Raw genomic sequence first — 14707 nt, 5'->3', positions numbered from 1 at the left:
TGTCAGACAATGTATGCATTGTATACCTAACGCGAGACGAGTGGAGACATTTAACAGCGTGGCGCAATGTCACATATGTGAAAAACCGTTCGCGCGGATGATAATCGTGTACGCGATCATTGCCACCTAACTGGGCGTTACAGAGGTCCGGCCACCCTCGACGTGCAATTTGAATTATAAGGATTCTCACTTCATCCCAGTAATATTCCACATCTGTCGGGCTATGACGCACACTTTATTATCAAGGAGATAGCTGCCGCGTTCGAAGGCTCGATCGATGTACTGCCTATAACAAAGGAAAAGTAACATCTCATTCACGAAGCATGTGAAAGACACGCGGAAAGATCAGATTCGCGCAGCGACATAAAATTAAGATTTATCGACTCGTATAAATTTCTGAGCGCGAGTCTCGCAAAATTGGCATCCTTCCTCGACAAGGATAAATTAAAATTATACGTTCCAAATTTTCCGCGTTATCCGACGACGATTTCAAATTATTGACGCGAAAAGGTGTCTTTCCATACGAATACGTGGACAGCGTCGAAAAGCTGGAGGATACGTGTTTTACCGCCGCGCGATCATTTTACAGTTCCTTGACCGGTGGACAACCGTATCCGAGAGCGATTACGCGCACGCCGCGAACGTATGCAGCGATTCTCCGTTCGAACCCTGGGCGAATACAGCGATCTGTACCTGAAAACCAATGTATTGCTGTTGGCCGACGTGTTTTAAAATTTCCGCGACAGCTGCATCGCGAGTTACGGACTCGATCCCGCGTACTACTACACTTTACCAGGCTTTACGTGGGACGCCATGTTGAACATACCTGTATCAATTCGAACTGCTGACCGACATTGACATGGTTATGTTTATCGAACGTGGTATTCGCGGCGGCCTGAGTCAATGTTCCGGCAGATACGCGCAGGCCAACAACAATATATGCAGTCGTACGATTCATCGAAACCGTCGTCTTACCTAATGTACTTCGATGTAAATAACCTGTACGGCTGGGCGATGTGTCAGTCATTGCCCTACGCGGAGTTTCGATGGGTCGAAGACGTGTCGAATTTCGACTTTAACGCGATCGCTTTGGATTCGCCTACGGGTTATATTCTCGAGGTCGACCTAGAGTATCCGCAGGATAAACACGACGCGCACACTGACCTACCGTTCTGTCCGATGCGCGATAAACCGCCCGGTAAACGACAGGACAAACTTCTCGCCACGGTGAACGATAAGGAGCGTTACGTTATTCATTATCGCAATCTACAGCAGTGCACGCGCCACGGTCTTTGCGTCACAAAAATACATCGCGTATTGCAATTCGTTCAATCTGCGTGGCTCCGCGCTTACATCGAACTCAATACAAAATTAGAACACATGCCAAAAATAAGTTCGAAAAAAATTTATATAAATTAATGAATAACGCAGTTTTCGGGAAAACGATGGAGAATGTACGCAATCACGTCGATGTAAAGTTACTAACGAAGTGGGACGGACGATACGGCGCGGAGGCAATGATCGCGCGACCGAATTTCCACAGCAGGAGCGTGTTTTCGGAAAATCTGGTAGCCGTCGAACTGCGCAAACTCGAGGTGAAATTCGACAAACCGATCTACGTCGGCATGTGCATCCTCGACCTGTCGAAGGTGTGCCTATACGAATTTCACCACGAGTACATGTCTCCCCTGTACCGCGACTCGTGTAGAATCATGTATACCGACACGGACAGTTGATTTATCATATCAAGTGCGACGACGCGTATGAGACGATGAAACATGATATAGCCAGGTTCGACACGAGTGACTACGCGGTAGATAACGCTTATGGTATGCCTCTCGTGAATAAAAAAGTGCCGGGCCTGATGAAGGACGAAAACAACGGCGCGATCATGACCGAATTCGTTGGACTTAGGGCTAAAATGTACGCCTTGCGAGTCGATGGTAAAAAAGACTGTAAAAAAGCGAAAGGTGTCAAAAACAACGTTATCGCGCGCACCATCACGTTCGACGACTACACGCGGTGTCTGAACGATGAGATCGAAATGACTCGACCGCAGTCGTGCATACGATCGAAAATGCACGAAGTGTACACTATCAGCGAGACGAAAATCGCTCTGTGTCCGTACGACGATAAGCGATATATCGTGCCGGATTCGACAGATACGTTGCCGTGGGGACATTATCGCATACCTTATATGATAAGGAACAGTGAAGATTCATGTATGTAATGTATGTATGTATGTATGTACATAGGAATATATGTATGTAATGTATGTAGTAGTATAACACGACATATGTAACGTAATATAATATGTAATGTATGTACTAGTAATGTACTAGTATGAATGTATGTATATATGTATGTACGTATATGTATAATGAAAGGAATATTAATCACGTATATTTTTATATTATATATTATAAAACATTTATTCAATAAAAAATTTTTATACAATATTTCCTTTATTACTTCCCTAAACATTTTGTTCCTAAAGTATGGCATGTCATCATGCGTGAACGTTATCTTCCTGCTTGCACAAACGTATTCGGCGAACATGCAAGAGAATACACCACAATCGCTGCCGTTCGTCTGTTGCGGAATATTCTTGGCGGAATAAAATGTCCAATCACTCATATCATAAGGTTGTTTCTTTTTATCAAGACTCTCATCTTGTAAATATAGTTTTAGCGCAGCTAGACATTTCGGATTATCACTGCCCATACTGTCGTAATAAACAATTGTTTTATCGCGGAAATCTACTATTGACATACACCAGTGCACGTTCAATGTATAGGGATAATAATAAGATCCTGCGCAAAGATGTCCACCTTCCTGGTCCATCGCTTCAGAGACGAGTGACCGCTCGACAGAAGTTTGGGTAAAAGAACGTATCATCGCGTGTACTTTCGGATATTTTCGAAGATGTACCTCTGGCGATCAGCAGATTCATATAAAAGTTAATCACTTTACTGGCTATGTTGCGACGAATGGAGGGTCGCGGCCATGGGACCCCTCCCTCGCCAAAATTAAAAGGTAAGATCGCTAACGCGACCGTCACGCAGACTCCACGCGGACCCGCGCGCGGCGCGGACCCGCGGCGCGACGCGGACCCTCCCGCGCGGACCCGCGGCGCGACGCGGACCCCCCGCGCGGACCCGCGCGCGCGACGCGGACCCCCCGCGCGGACCCGCGGCGCGACCGCGAATGCGAACTCGAACGCGGGTGAGTTCATCCCGGTGATTCATCCGGTGAGTCATCCCGGTGTCATCCCGGTGAGTCATCCCGATGAGTCATCCCGGTGAGTCATCCGGTGAGTCATCCCGGGGTGAGAAATCCTGGTGAGTCATCCCGGTGAGTCATCCGGTGGTATGTCAAGGTCACCCCCCCTTCCCTTCACCCCCTCGTAATCCGATACCATTGTGTAACCCGATACCCCCCTCCCCCCTCACCCCCTCGTAATCCGATACCCTTGTGTAACCCGATACCCCCCTCCCCCTCATCCCCGCAAATCCGATACCCTTGTGTAACCCGATACCCCGTCCGCTCCCCCTCCCCCTCACCCCCCCCCCGCGAAACCCGATAACCTTGTGTAACCCGATACCCCGCCCCCCGCCCTCCCCCTCACCCCCCGCGAAACCCGATACCCCCCCTCCTCACCCCCCCTCATTGCCCACGGGGTGGAATCGGCCTACTATACCTACTTGCCGTCGATTTTATGCTCGCGCCCTCGCCCTGTGTGAATTATGGGATGTCCGAGCTCGTGCTCCATCCACATTAACCACAGTAGAGCTTTGCGTGAGTGATTATCGGCGAATCTATATCCTCCCGCCGGAATGACTCCTATCTCCTCCTTGCGCAGAAAGTTTTTGCGAAAAACTCTCATGCACGTGGAAGCGATAGTCGTGCATTCATCGAACGGACACACGTTCCCGCATTCCAAAAAAAATTTTCTGAAAGCCGTGCACGCGCGTCGAAGAATATTCACGTCGTTACGGCAATATTTAATAATCTCGCTTTGAAAATTAAAAATAAACAAAACAGTAACTTGATCAAGTTTTCTTGATACAACAGTGATCAAGTTTTCTTGATACAACAGTGATCAAGTTTTCTTGATACAACAGTGATTCGAGAGGGGAGTGTGTTGCTTACGAATTGGTACAGGAAACCCACCTTTTCAGGGCGATACATAAATTTTTTTGAATCACCCTCTTAAATACAAACCATATAGTACGTAATCTTGTTGACCGGGCTGTTCTTTTATCTGACGCTTGTTTTCATAAGTCCAATTTAGTTGAAATAAAGAAGATTTTTTCTAATAATTGTTATCCAACAAAAGTAATTAACAAATATCTTAGTGTCCGGCTTAACGAACTACAGACACGTCAAAATGATAGCAACAATTCAAGCAGTGACAGTGTGGCTCGGGATCCTTTGAAATTTATTACTGTACCGTATGTTTAAGGGTCTCAGTGGCGCGATGGCGGTGTGGGCCGTACAATGCGTGATGCGAAATTCAAGGTTCTCCTCACCATCCCGAAGAGATTGGATTGTATCATTAGAAAGGGGAAAGACAGACTACCGAATCTTAAGCAGACTGAGTTGATTTATAAGATTGATTGTGTTAATTGCAACGCGACATACATTGGCCAAACAAAAGGCATTTAGAGACACGCATCAAGGAACATCGCTGTGATTTAGGAAGAATTTTGACAATCATTCTGTGGTTAGTAAGCACCGTCTCACGCACAATCACGATTTTAATTGGCAACACCGAAAATACTATATAAGGAGAGACAATTTAAGAAAGAGAAATCTCAGAAATGTTCTTTATTAAAAAATACGACTACACAATCATCTGCAAAAAGAAACTGAAAATCTGCCCGCGATTTACAACCGTGTGATCGGTGTCACTTAGGGTGCACTTTTCAGTTCTGTTCTGCTCGTTTCCACCTGTGAGCACATCTAGTATTTGCTTATTGTATTAGTATGACTTTGACTGTCACGCTGTACGGATGTGTTCTCGGATATAGCTTGCGACGTTCCCCCCCTTTTCGCGCTACACTGTTCATATTATATTTTCTTTGTCTTGACGCACAAGATATGTAAGCTTTCTATTTTACTTGTTATATCTTTACTTTAATTTAATTCTATTCTGACTTTTTAATTTATGACTTCCGAGTAATTATTTTATCTTTTACTATTGTGAGTTTATTTCACTTTTTAGCTTACGTATGCATGATGTGTTAGGGCACGATGTCAGCGACGTAATGGATATTTTGTATGCGGATCTTGCGAATGTATGGCTTGATTATTTTTCTCAATTGAAAGGGCCGAAATTGCGGTTGAAACGTTGTGAGTTTAAATATATTAATTATCTGGCCAGTTGGGTCAAATAGAAACGACTTGTGTTAAAAATGAAGTTGTTACGCGTCATCTCTGCGTGCCACGAAAGAAACCGTTCCGTTCTTCTTCCGGTTTCATATACTCGGGAAAAAATATCGTGTGTCGGGTATCGGACCGATATAATCTTGATTTTCACGGGTGTTAAATAAATGTGGAAAAATGCCTTTATCCGGTGTATCCTGCAGCCCGAAAGCTTTAGGTAATTCGGATAATTTCATCGGCATATAATTGAAGCTATCGATAAATTTCGTATGTCCGACCGTCATTATGACAATTTTCGTCCCGTTTAAAATTACTTGCGGTTCTTCCGTCATTTCGGTATTTTCAAACTAAATATTTCAGAATAAATTGCGCGTCGAACGCTTTCGCATTATGAGCGATTCAAATAATTTTTTTTTTTTACATTTTGTTGTTCGCGTTGCAAAATCGAACGAACTCTTTTACAGGATCACGACGAAATATAAATTCGCGCACTACGCCACCAACGGCATCGCACCGGACATGTCGTCTATCGCGGCGCACGTTTCGCAAATCTGTGCGCAACGCAGAGAATCGATACGTGAACTTAACGTTCTCCGTACCTTCGAGCGTCTCGTCTTGCGCGTTTCGAAATCAATAGAACACGAATGCGACGCGGTCTTTTTGCTATTACGGTTGTTCGTTGCATCCCGCGCCGTCATTTACGTTACCAAGCGATACCACTCCTCGTGCTAACGTAGTAACTCGTACCCTCGCCCGGGTCTTCGTTTACGTCGGCATTACGTCGAAGAGGCCGCATAAACATAGACGATTAGCGGACTGCAACGAACAACACGTCTTGCAATACGAAACGCCGCATTCGTGTTGCGAACCTTTCTTGACGAATCGCCCGCAACCTTCGCAAATCCTAACGGAACTGCAGACGCTCGCGAGCGATTTACCGTCGTAAGATTTTTGCGCGAGATGACGTTCGAAACACGAATTTCCGAAAAACGGCACGATTATACGCCGCGCACCTAACAATTTCCACATCGGGATTCTCGCACGAGGGTGTGGCGTAACAACGCGGACATTTTTTGGAACAGACGATGTCCTCTGTCTTTACGAAACGCAGTGTTGCACGACACGTAAAATTCTTTTTGAGCACCGGCGGCAGCATTAAATTAATATTGGATTATAATGATGCGAACGCTTGTAATACATATGTTTAAACGGTACGTAGGTTCGCGTTCTAACGAGGCGAGTAATTTACTACCGTCGTACAATGAATTCTCGCCGCTACCAAAGTTGCTGGAATTGTACATAATTATGGCTATATTTTCGTCGGCGAGTAAAACGTTGAAAAAGATCGATCTCGGGAATTCCGCACCCGTCTTCGGGTATCGTAACACCGGCGTTCCTCACTATTCCAACGCTAATTCACGCTGAAGCGCGGAAGTCCGGCATCTTACGGAATTCCACCTGACGTGCAACTTCCCCGTGCGTAGATTTCCGCGCTCGCGATAAATTCGTGCCAACACGAGGGAACGAGGTAGGCACAAATTATCTCTATTACCGAGATCTAAAATTGAACGCTTAGCTATGTCGGTTATTCTGTTTGTCGAGCCCCCGCGGCCCACTGGCACCGCGACGTTGAAAACGCTCACGACGAAATTTGAGCGATATCGATTCCCCCGTTACTTTGTGCGACCGAGCTCACGAGATCCCATATGTTCTCAGGAGTTAAGTCTCGTACCGGGCAAAACGATAGCCCCGCCGGACCGTGCGTTAGTTCCGCTGATTCGAACGATAATCCAACGTAATCTCTCGGCACGGTCGAACGTAACGCATACTCGTGAATTTCGCGGAACGCGTTTTCCAGCCAACGCACGATATCCTCGCCTTCGGTATAGATTGTATTCGAAAACTGGCTTCCCTACCGAGTATCCGGACATTTCTAAACCGACGCGCGTTTTCTGCCACTAATTCTATAAAATTAAATTGCCCGACCTGGTGATGCTGCTGGTGCTGATGATGTTCCTGCTGACGTGCCTGCTGGTGCTCCTGTTGTTACTGTTGCTCCCTCTCCACGGGGGTATTTTCCTCCTCCTCCTCCTCTTCTCCGACTCTCTGCGATCGAGGATTCTCCTCTTCCCCCTCCTCTTCCTCCTCGCTAGCACTCTGCGTTTGTGTATCAACGGCATTGTTGGTAGCAGCAGCATCAGCAGCAGGACGGTTTGCACCACCACCCGATTGTACTAAAAATTAAAAAAACTTAGTCTCCTATATATTGATTTATATTACGTTTAAAAGTTAAAATTTTTACACGACAGCGATAGAGCATACTAAGGTAACTCACCTTTAGTTGCTTTTATCACTAGCGTAGGTCGGCGTTCTGTTTTTAACTCTTTGTCTCTTATTATTTTCCGGAGACAAAGGTCGAACCGGTAAGTAAGAAACATCTAATCAGAAATAATTACTTGTGATTAGCACAATAAATTACGGAATTAAAAATATAATAGACAAATATTATTACCTTCATAATCGTTAGGTGCGTATCTCTCATCGTCGTCATCGTTACCGGTATTACTAATATCATCATCAATATTATCAATATTATCATCAATATCATTTTCACTCTCCTCCTCCTCCTCCTTCTCCTCCTCCTCCTCCTCCTCCTCCTCCACCTTGTCCATCACCTCCTGCGACTCTTCTGCGTTTCGAACTTCTTGTTCTTGTTCTTGTTCTTGTTCTTGCTCTTGCTCTGCTCTTGCTCTTGTTCTTCCTCTTCCTCTTCCTCTTCCTCTTCCTCTCCTCTTCCTCTTCCTCTTCCTCTTCCTCTTCCTCTTCCTCTTCCTCTTCCTCTTCCTCTTCCTCTTCCTCTTCCTCCTCGTCTTCCATCATTATTCGGTCGATCACCTCGTCGATGCCCGGGGTGACAACATCATCTCATTCCGATTCTTCTTCTTCCCTTCCTGGTAAAATGTAACATTTCGTTATTTCTTTTATTCGCTGCTAAATTTTTATCTTAACTTATTTTTTAAAACTTACGCGGCGTAAATACAGCCGAATCCGGTGAGCTCACAATTCTCACCTCCTCTTCTTGTTCTGCTTCTTCTTCCACCTCCTCTTCTTCATCATCATCTAAAACAGTATAAATTATATTTGTTTTATTATACAAATATTGTAAGTGTTAGCTTTTACGTGTTATTATTAGTCTCTTACCAGAAGATAAATCGATGACGGGGATGTCTGCGGGTGGTGCCACGATTCTAGCTCTTTCTATAAAATTTAATATTTATAATATTCGTTATTTTTAATGATTAATTAATTTTATTTTTTCTAACTTACGTGCTGGTACTGCCTCCTCCTCAGCAATGTTCTCTTCCGCTCGGCGTCTCTGTCCTCGTCGGACCGGTTGGACAGCGGCAATGCGGTTCTCCACTATTAAATTAATTTAAATTTTAGTAATAAACTCCACTATATTAAAATTTTAAGGTACAATTTTTATTTCTAACACTTACCTGTTCTTCCGTTACGACGCAGGAATCTAGCTATATGGCCTCTTCCTGCGTCTTCTTCTTCGTGGCCAACAGCTTTGCGCGTTTCTACTTATTTCAAAATGATGTCCACCAATGTTTTATTTCTTCTGCAGTAACCCAGTTCATGCATCACACATAACAGGGTATTGCTACACCCATCCACGAAACGTCCGAAAAGTCTATAATTATCCTCTTCGTCGTTTGACACGGCTTCCACAAACTCACGTTGCTCATTTAAGCGATTGCTTAAATTGCAGCTCACTTTGAAAAACTCCACCAAAATTACACGGAGAGACATTTTTGAAGCACTTCACTTGTCTGACTAACTAAGAGCGTGCAAGACGACTCTAGTACAATCAGACAAGTAAGGACTAACTCTCAGCTATAGTGTTACAGGCTATTTATAGTTGAAAATATTTCCAAAAACTTCTAGAATAATGGTGTGACAAAAATTTTCTAGCTAAGGCATTGGTTAGCAAATTCAAAGCTTTCCCCACTTTCTTCCCACCCTCCCTTACCGGTGGAAGGGAAAAGTTTTCGGAGAAAAAGTTATCTTATACCATAAATGCCCGTCTACAATAAGAGTTTTAAGGCCCTTATGATTTATGCTCTAAACTATGACATATTCCCGGCTTTGTGCGTTCCTTGCTCTAAGCCCTAAGCTTTAAGCCCGAAGGGAGTTGGTCAACTTCCATCTTTAAAAGCCTAGGTCTTGAGGTTTAGAACCTATGGAATTTCTCTCTAAAAACAGAGACTAGGGCTTAAAGCACCTGTCTTGTAGATGGACACTAATCCCTTTTACGTCTTGTTCACGAAAACATATTCTTTTATCTAAGGGCTTACCAAAAATTCTTTATTAAAAATATCTAGTAATGTTTTATCCCAACATGTAACTAGAAGGATTTATTATTGCATCTCAGAAATTTATTGATTTATTGCTTCCAGTATAAAATGAGATCGGTTAACTTTTACACAAAAACATACTTTTATCTAAAAACTTACAAAAATTCTCCATTGAATTTTTCTACTAATGTTATATATCCCATCAACTAGAAGGATTTATCACTACACCCCGGAAAATTTATTGATTTATTGCTCCCAACATAAAAAGAGATCGGTTAAATTTTACACAAAAACATTTTTTATCTAAAAACTTACAAAAGATCCTTTATTGAATTTTTCTACTAATGTTATACGTACCAGCATATAACTAAAAGGATTTATTACTATTACTCGGAAAATTTATTGATTTATTGCTCCCAGCATAAAAAGAGATCGGATAGATATGCGTCACGTCACAAAGCGAACCTGACCGTTCTTGTTTCTCCCCCTCCCCTCGTGGCAAAACGCTCTTAAAAATTCCACTTTTTATCTGCGCGCGCAGACTAATTTTTCTAAAACGTTGCAGACGAAGTTAACATTTTGACTAACGTTACGAAGTCAAAATCATTCGAGTCTCATCGTTCGAAGCGACAAGTTCGCCAGTGAAAAAGTATAACTCTCTTAACTGACTTTTCGATTAGTGTGTGTTAGCCGATATTACGAAGAAATAAGAACAATGGCTAGTCACAGAGAAGACGCTAATAATTCTGAGAAGCGAATGTTCACTAGCGATATTCCTGATAAGGGAAGCGACTTCGAGGGAAGAAACGAGCAATTACATATGCTGCTATCGACAACATATGGACTCAACAGCTTCCATACAAAGAGAATTCATGTGGGTTTGCAAGCAACATCCGAGGAAGTTTTCGTGCCGCTGGTTAAATTAACCGGCAACTGTGCGGACGACGTTTATTTCGACGAGAAATCGTGGCAGCAGTTTCAAGAGAACATGCGACTCGTGAGCGAATATTTAAATGGAGAAATCAAATTGAAGCCGAATTCTATCTCCATTAACAATATCTCCGTCAATTTTACCTCGGCCTACGGAGCAAGATCCATATTGCTGGCGTACAAGAAAAACGAGGAGAATACTTCCACCAGGACGGATCAACGAACAGACGAGGAAAATTGTCCACCGACGAAGAAATGAAAAACATATGCAGTGGCAATTGTGATGCAGAAGCCTACATTTCTCGGACTGAAAATATTGCGAAATGCATCGATGCACATTTATCACATTTAAAATCAGTGGCCGATAATGTTAACAATTGCGCGCGTTATCTTATTAAAGAAATAGAGTTAAATCTTCCTAAAAGTTATATAGATGAAGATATTGTAAAATTAACTCTCAGAGGAAATTACAACGACATCGAGCGTAATGTACGTACGCAAATAACCGATTTAACTTTCCTCGATATGTATTTTAATATAGTATTTTTAGAATTTATTTTGCTGCGCTTTACCGAAATCCGTCGTATAATTTTGTCGAATCGCGGATTGTAAATTTTATAACATTATTGTTTGAACAATTTATCTACAGCCTTACTTTATAAGCGACTAAATTGTATTTTTCCCATGAAGAAGAATTTGTAGCAATAAACATTTTTTGTAACTTCTACTTTCATCTATTTTTCTTCAATCCTCACGTTCTCCGAACAAATTCCTTTTCTCTTATTTTTTCAGGATTGGTCAAAGTCTACCTCGTAAATTTTTCGAATGCGCTCGATAATAAAAACTTTTATTTAAAACGGAATAATTTCGTCACGTCACGTACGAACTTGTCCGTTCCTGTTTTACAATCTCATTTCAACAGGAAATAAGTCTCACGTAGGCAAATCTTAGAAACCAAGCGTATTTGATTATTTCGAAAACTCTTTGTCCAGACCCAAGTCCTAAAAACACGGTCATAAATCATGAAAACTATTCTCTGAAAACGATATATACGCGTCACGTCACAAAGCGAACCTGTCCGTTCCTGTTTCTCCCTTCCCCTCGAGGCAAAACGCTCTTAAAAATTCCATTTTCCGTTTTCGGCATCTTAGCATCATAACTTTTTTTGAGCTTAGCGTCGTCTACCACGTGCTCCCGCCAAAATGACGCTGGTCGGCTCTTCCGCTATTTTTCTGCGTGACTTCAGCGTCGTTCACCACGTGCAGGCCTAAAAAGACGCTGGACACTTTAGGCGGGAAGGCCAATCAGACGCTAGGTAGGTGTGGGATATCCAATCAAAACGCGCCATTTTACCCCCACCCCTCACGCGGCAGCCAATCAGAGCGCTCCGAGGTCACGTGGACAGACCGTCTGGTCACGTCCTGGCGCCGGAGGGGTCGGTGGTGGGGGTTTGTTTTGACGCCCCATACCTACCCATATACTACTAATATGAGAGCTAATCTAGGAGGGGGAAAAAATGATTTTACGACAAAGTTACTGCACCTTGGCGACGGGAATATTCCTAATGATAAATGGTTTAATAGAAATTGACCAAAAACTGGGACAAGTGGTAAATAGTACAAATGATTGAATTACGAAAATCTATCCAAATGTGGAATGTTTATTGCAGAAAAATTATAAATGGTTGTGTGAAAGAGTCATTGTATCCCCAAGAAACGAATCTGTGAATGACATTAATTATATCATTTTGAAAAAATCCCAGGGGATAATAAAAAGTACGAATCAATCGATACTGTGGTTAACATGGAAGATACAGTACATTATCCTCAAAAATTTTTGAATAGTTTAAATCCGTCTGGTCTTCCACCACATCGTCTGATTTTGAAGAATGGTATACCAATCATCTTGTTGCGCAATTTAAATCCACCGAATTTATGTAATGGTACCAGACTTCAAATCAAATAATTGCGTAACAACATCATTGAAGCCACTATATTTACCGACACCGCAGAAGGGAAGTTAGCGCATATTCCGCGTATTCCGATGATCCCAAATGACCTACCATTTTCCTTCAAACGTTTACAATTTTCAATCAAAGTTTCTTTTGCGTTAACGATTAATAAATCACAAACTTTCAAATTTGTGGGCATAGATTTAAGAAAAGAGTGCTTATTAACACGGATAACTTTACGTTGGCTTATCTAGAATAGGAAACGCTGAAAATCAATAATATTTTGATACTAAAGGGAAATAAAACAAAAAATATTGTTACGCTCGACACGCGTTCGCCGCACTCGCACTGTCACCGCACTCGCGAAGATAAGAACGGATTTATTGCTCTAATACAAGACACATCTGTCAAGTTCGAGATCCAGAGCGTAAATCTGACGACCGGCTGTTTGTAAACAGCGTCGTCAAGCAACCCGTTGTCCGGTTGCGATATTCTTCTGCCGCCCAGGCGTCTAACGGGCGATACGGCACGAGCGCACAGCGAGCGCACAGCACGGGCGTAACAATATGGTATATTCAGAAGTCCTATAAGTCTTATGTCAGAGCTCGTATAATAACACACGTGTCATATTGCATTTATATTGTTGAGTAGGAAATTACAACTAACATGTACGTTACATGATGCATTGTGTTTGGTGGGATTGTACGGCTTTAATACATCATTGTTTGCTAGACCTTGAAATTTAATAAAGTTCTAAAATTTTTGATTGAATAAAAAAACAATAAATAGGGAATACATAATTTAGGGAAGAATGCAACGGGAGTAAAAAAGCAGCGCCAAGTTTTTTTACAAGAAAAATTTATTTTATTTTAATTAAATATTTTTATTTTGTACTGTTAACTCTTTAATTCTTTGTGATTAAAATGATTCTTTGTAATATTTTAATTTTGTTAAGGAGAATTAGAGCTACTACCACTTGGGTTGGAATAGGAAGACCCTTGAATGGGAACACAAAAATATGTACCGCTTGAGTTTTGTTTTTTAAAAGTAGTTACACAACAATAATTTTTCAAAACAACATATATATTCTCTTTGCAATTTAAAGATTTCACATCTGTTGAGGATTGTATGAGGATGTCTGGGACAACCTTGTCAGAAGGTTCACCGGGACACTCTAAATAAAGCACTCGCGAGTTATAAGGAATCTCAGTATATATTTTCAATTCACTTCAGATATATACACAAGGACGCTGATCTCGAGATGATCGCTCCGACGGACCGGAGACCCGTGCACGTAACTGATCGGGCACGAGGACGGCGCGTGACGGAACAAACGTCGATCATAAATTAACGCACGCAAAAGAAACGGATATCTTGAGGCGGAAATCTTGAGACGCGAGAACCGAACGGAGATCTTGATGCGCGAGAACAGAACGGAGATCTTGAGCGCGCAGTAGCATAGACGCTCGCTGCGTCGCTGAGAACAAGCCTTTGGACCTTTGAGAAGAGCTACTCCATTTGCACCCAGCTCGCTCCCAATATCACGGGAGGCCGGTTTTTATCGATTATCGTGAAGCACGCCCGCACTACTTGGTCAGAACGTAGAAACGTTATTGCGCGAGAAATAGTCTCGTTGCCGATAGGTCTAGATCAAAGGTCCGTCAAGCTTGAACTGAGCTCGCAGGATCGTCGCACAACACGCGAAATTTCGAGTTCGGAAGCGACGCAGGTATGCGGAAGCATGGCCCGCGCGTGATCCCATTGTCGGGGACGCGTGTATGCGTGATCGTCCAAAAATATCTAAATATAACTTGAATTCAGGAGTAACGGCGAATCCGGAAGATTTTTTTTTGAAATACATGTCACTTGGGTTGAGTTAGGTAACGCAATTTTGTGATATAATAATTTTGTTAAGGAGAAATAAAGCTACTACCACTTAGGTTGGATTTTTGGATTTATAACATTACGCGTGTACTTGATGCTTTTTTTACCTTTTTTTAAAAAGGTAATTTTGTACTGTTCTTCTTGTTTTAGAGGCTTTTAGACAACAATTCCTTATAATACAGAAAAAGACTTG

At 42.5% G+C, this 14707-nt stretch overlaps 1 pseudogene; it reads left to right on the top strand.

Moving 5' to 3' along the window:
* The first annotated feature begins 10464 nt into the window (after window positions 1–10464).
* Window positions 10465–11291, top strand: LOC139783122 (uncharacterized; annotated as a pseudogene).
* The last annotated feature ends 3416 nt before the right edge of the window (window positions 11292–14707 follow it).

This window comes from Temnothorax nylanderi, unplaced genomic scaffold (genome assembly GCF_030848795.1).
Source record: "Temnothorax nylanderi isolate EJ_2023f unplaced genomic scaffold, tnyl_v1.0 TNYL_tig0470_pilon, whole genome shotgun sequence".
Classification (NCBI taxonomy): domain Eukaryota; kingdom Metazoa; phylum Arthropoda; class Insecta; order Hymenoptera; family Formicidae; genus Temnothorax; species Temnothorax nylanderi.
This window is presented reverse-complemented; position numbering and strand designations above follow the sequence as displayed.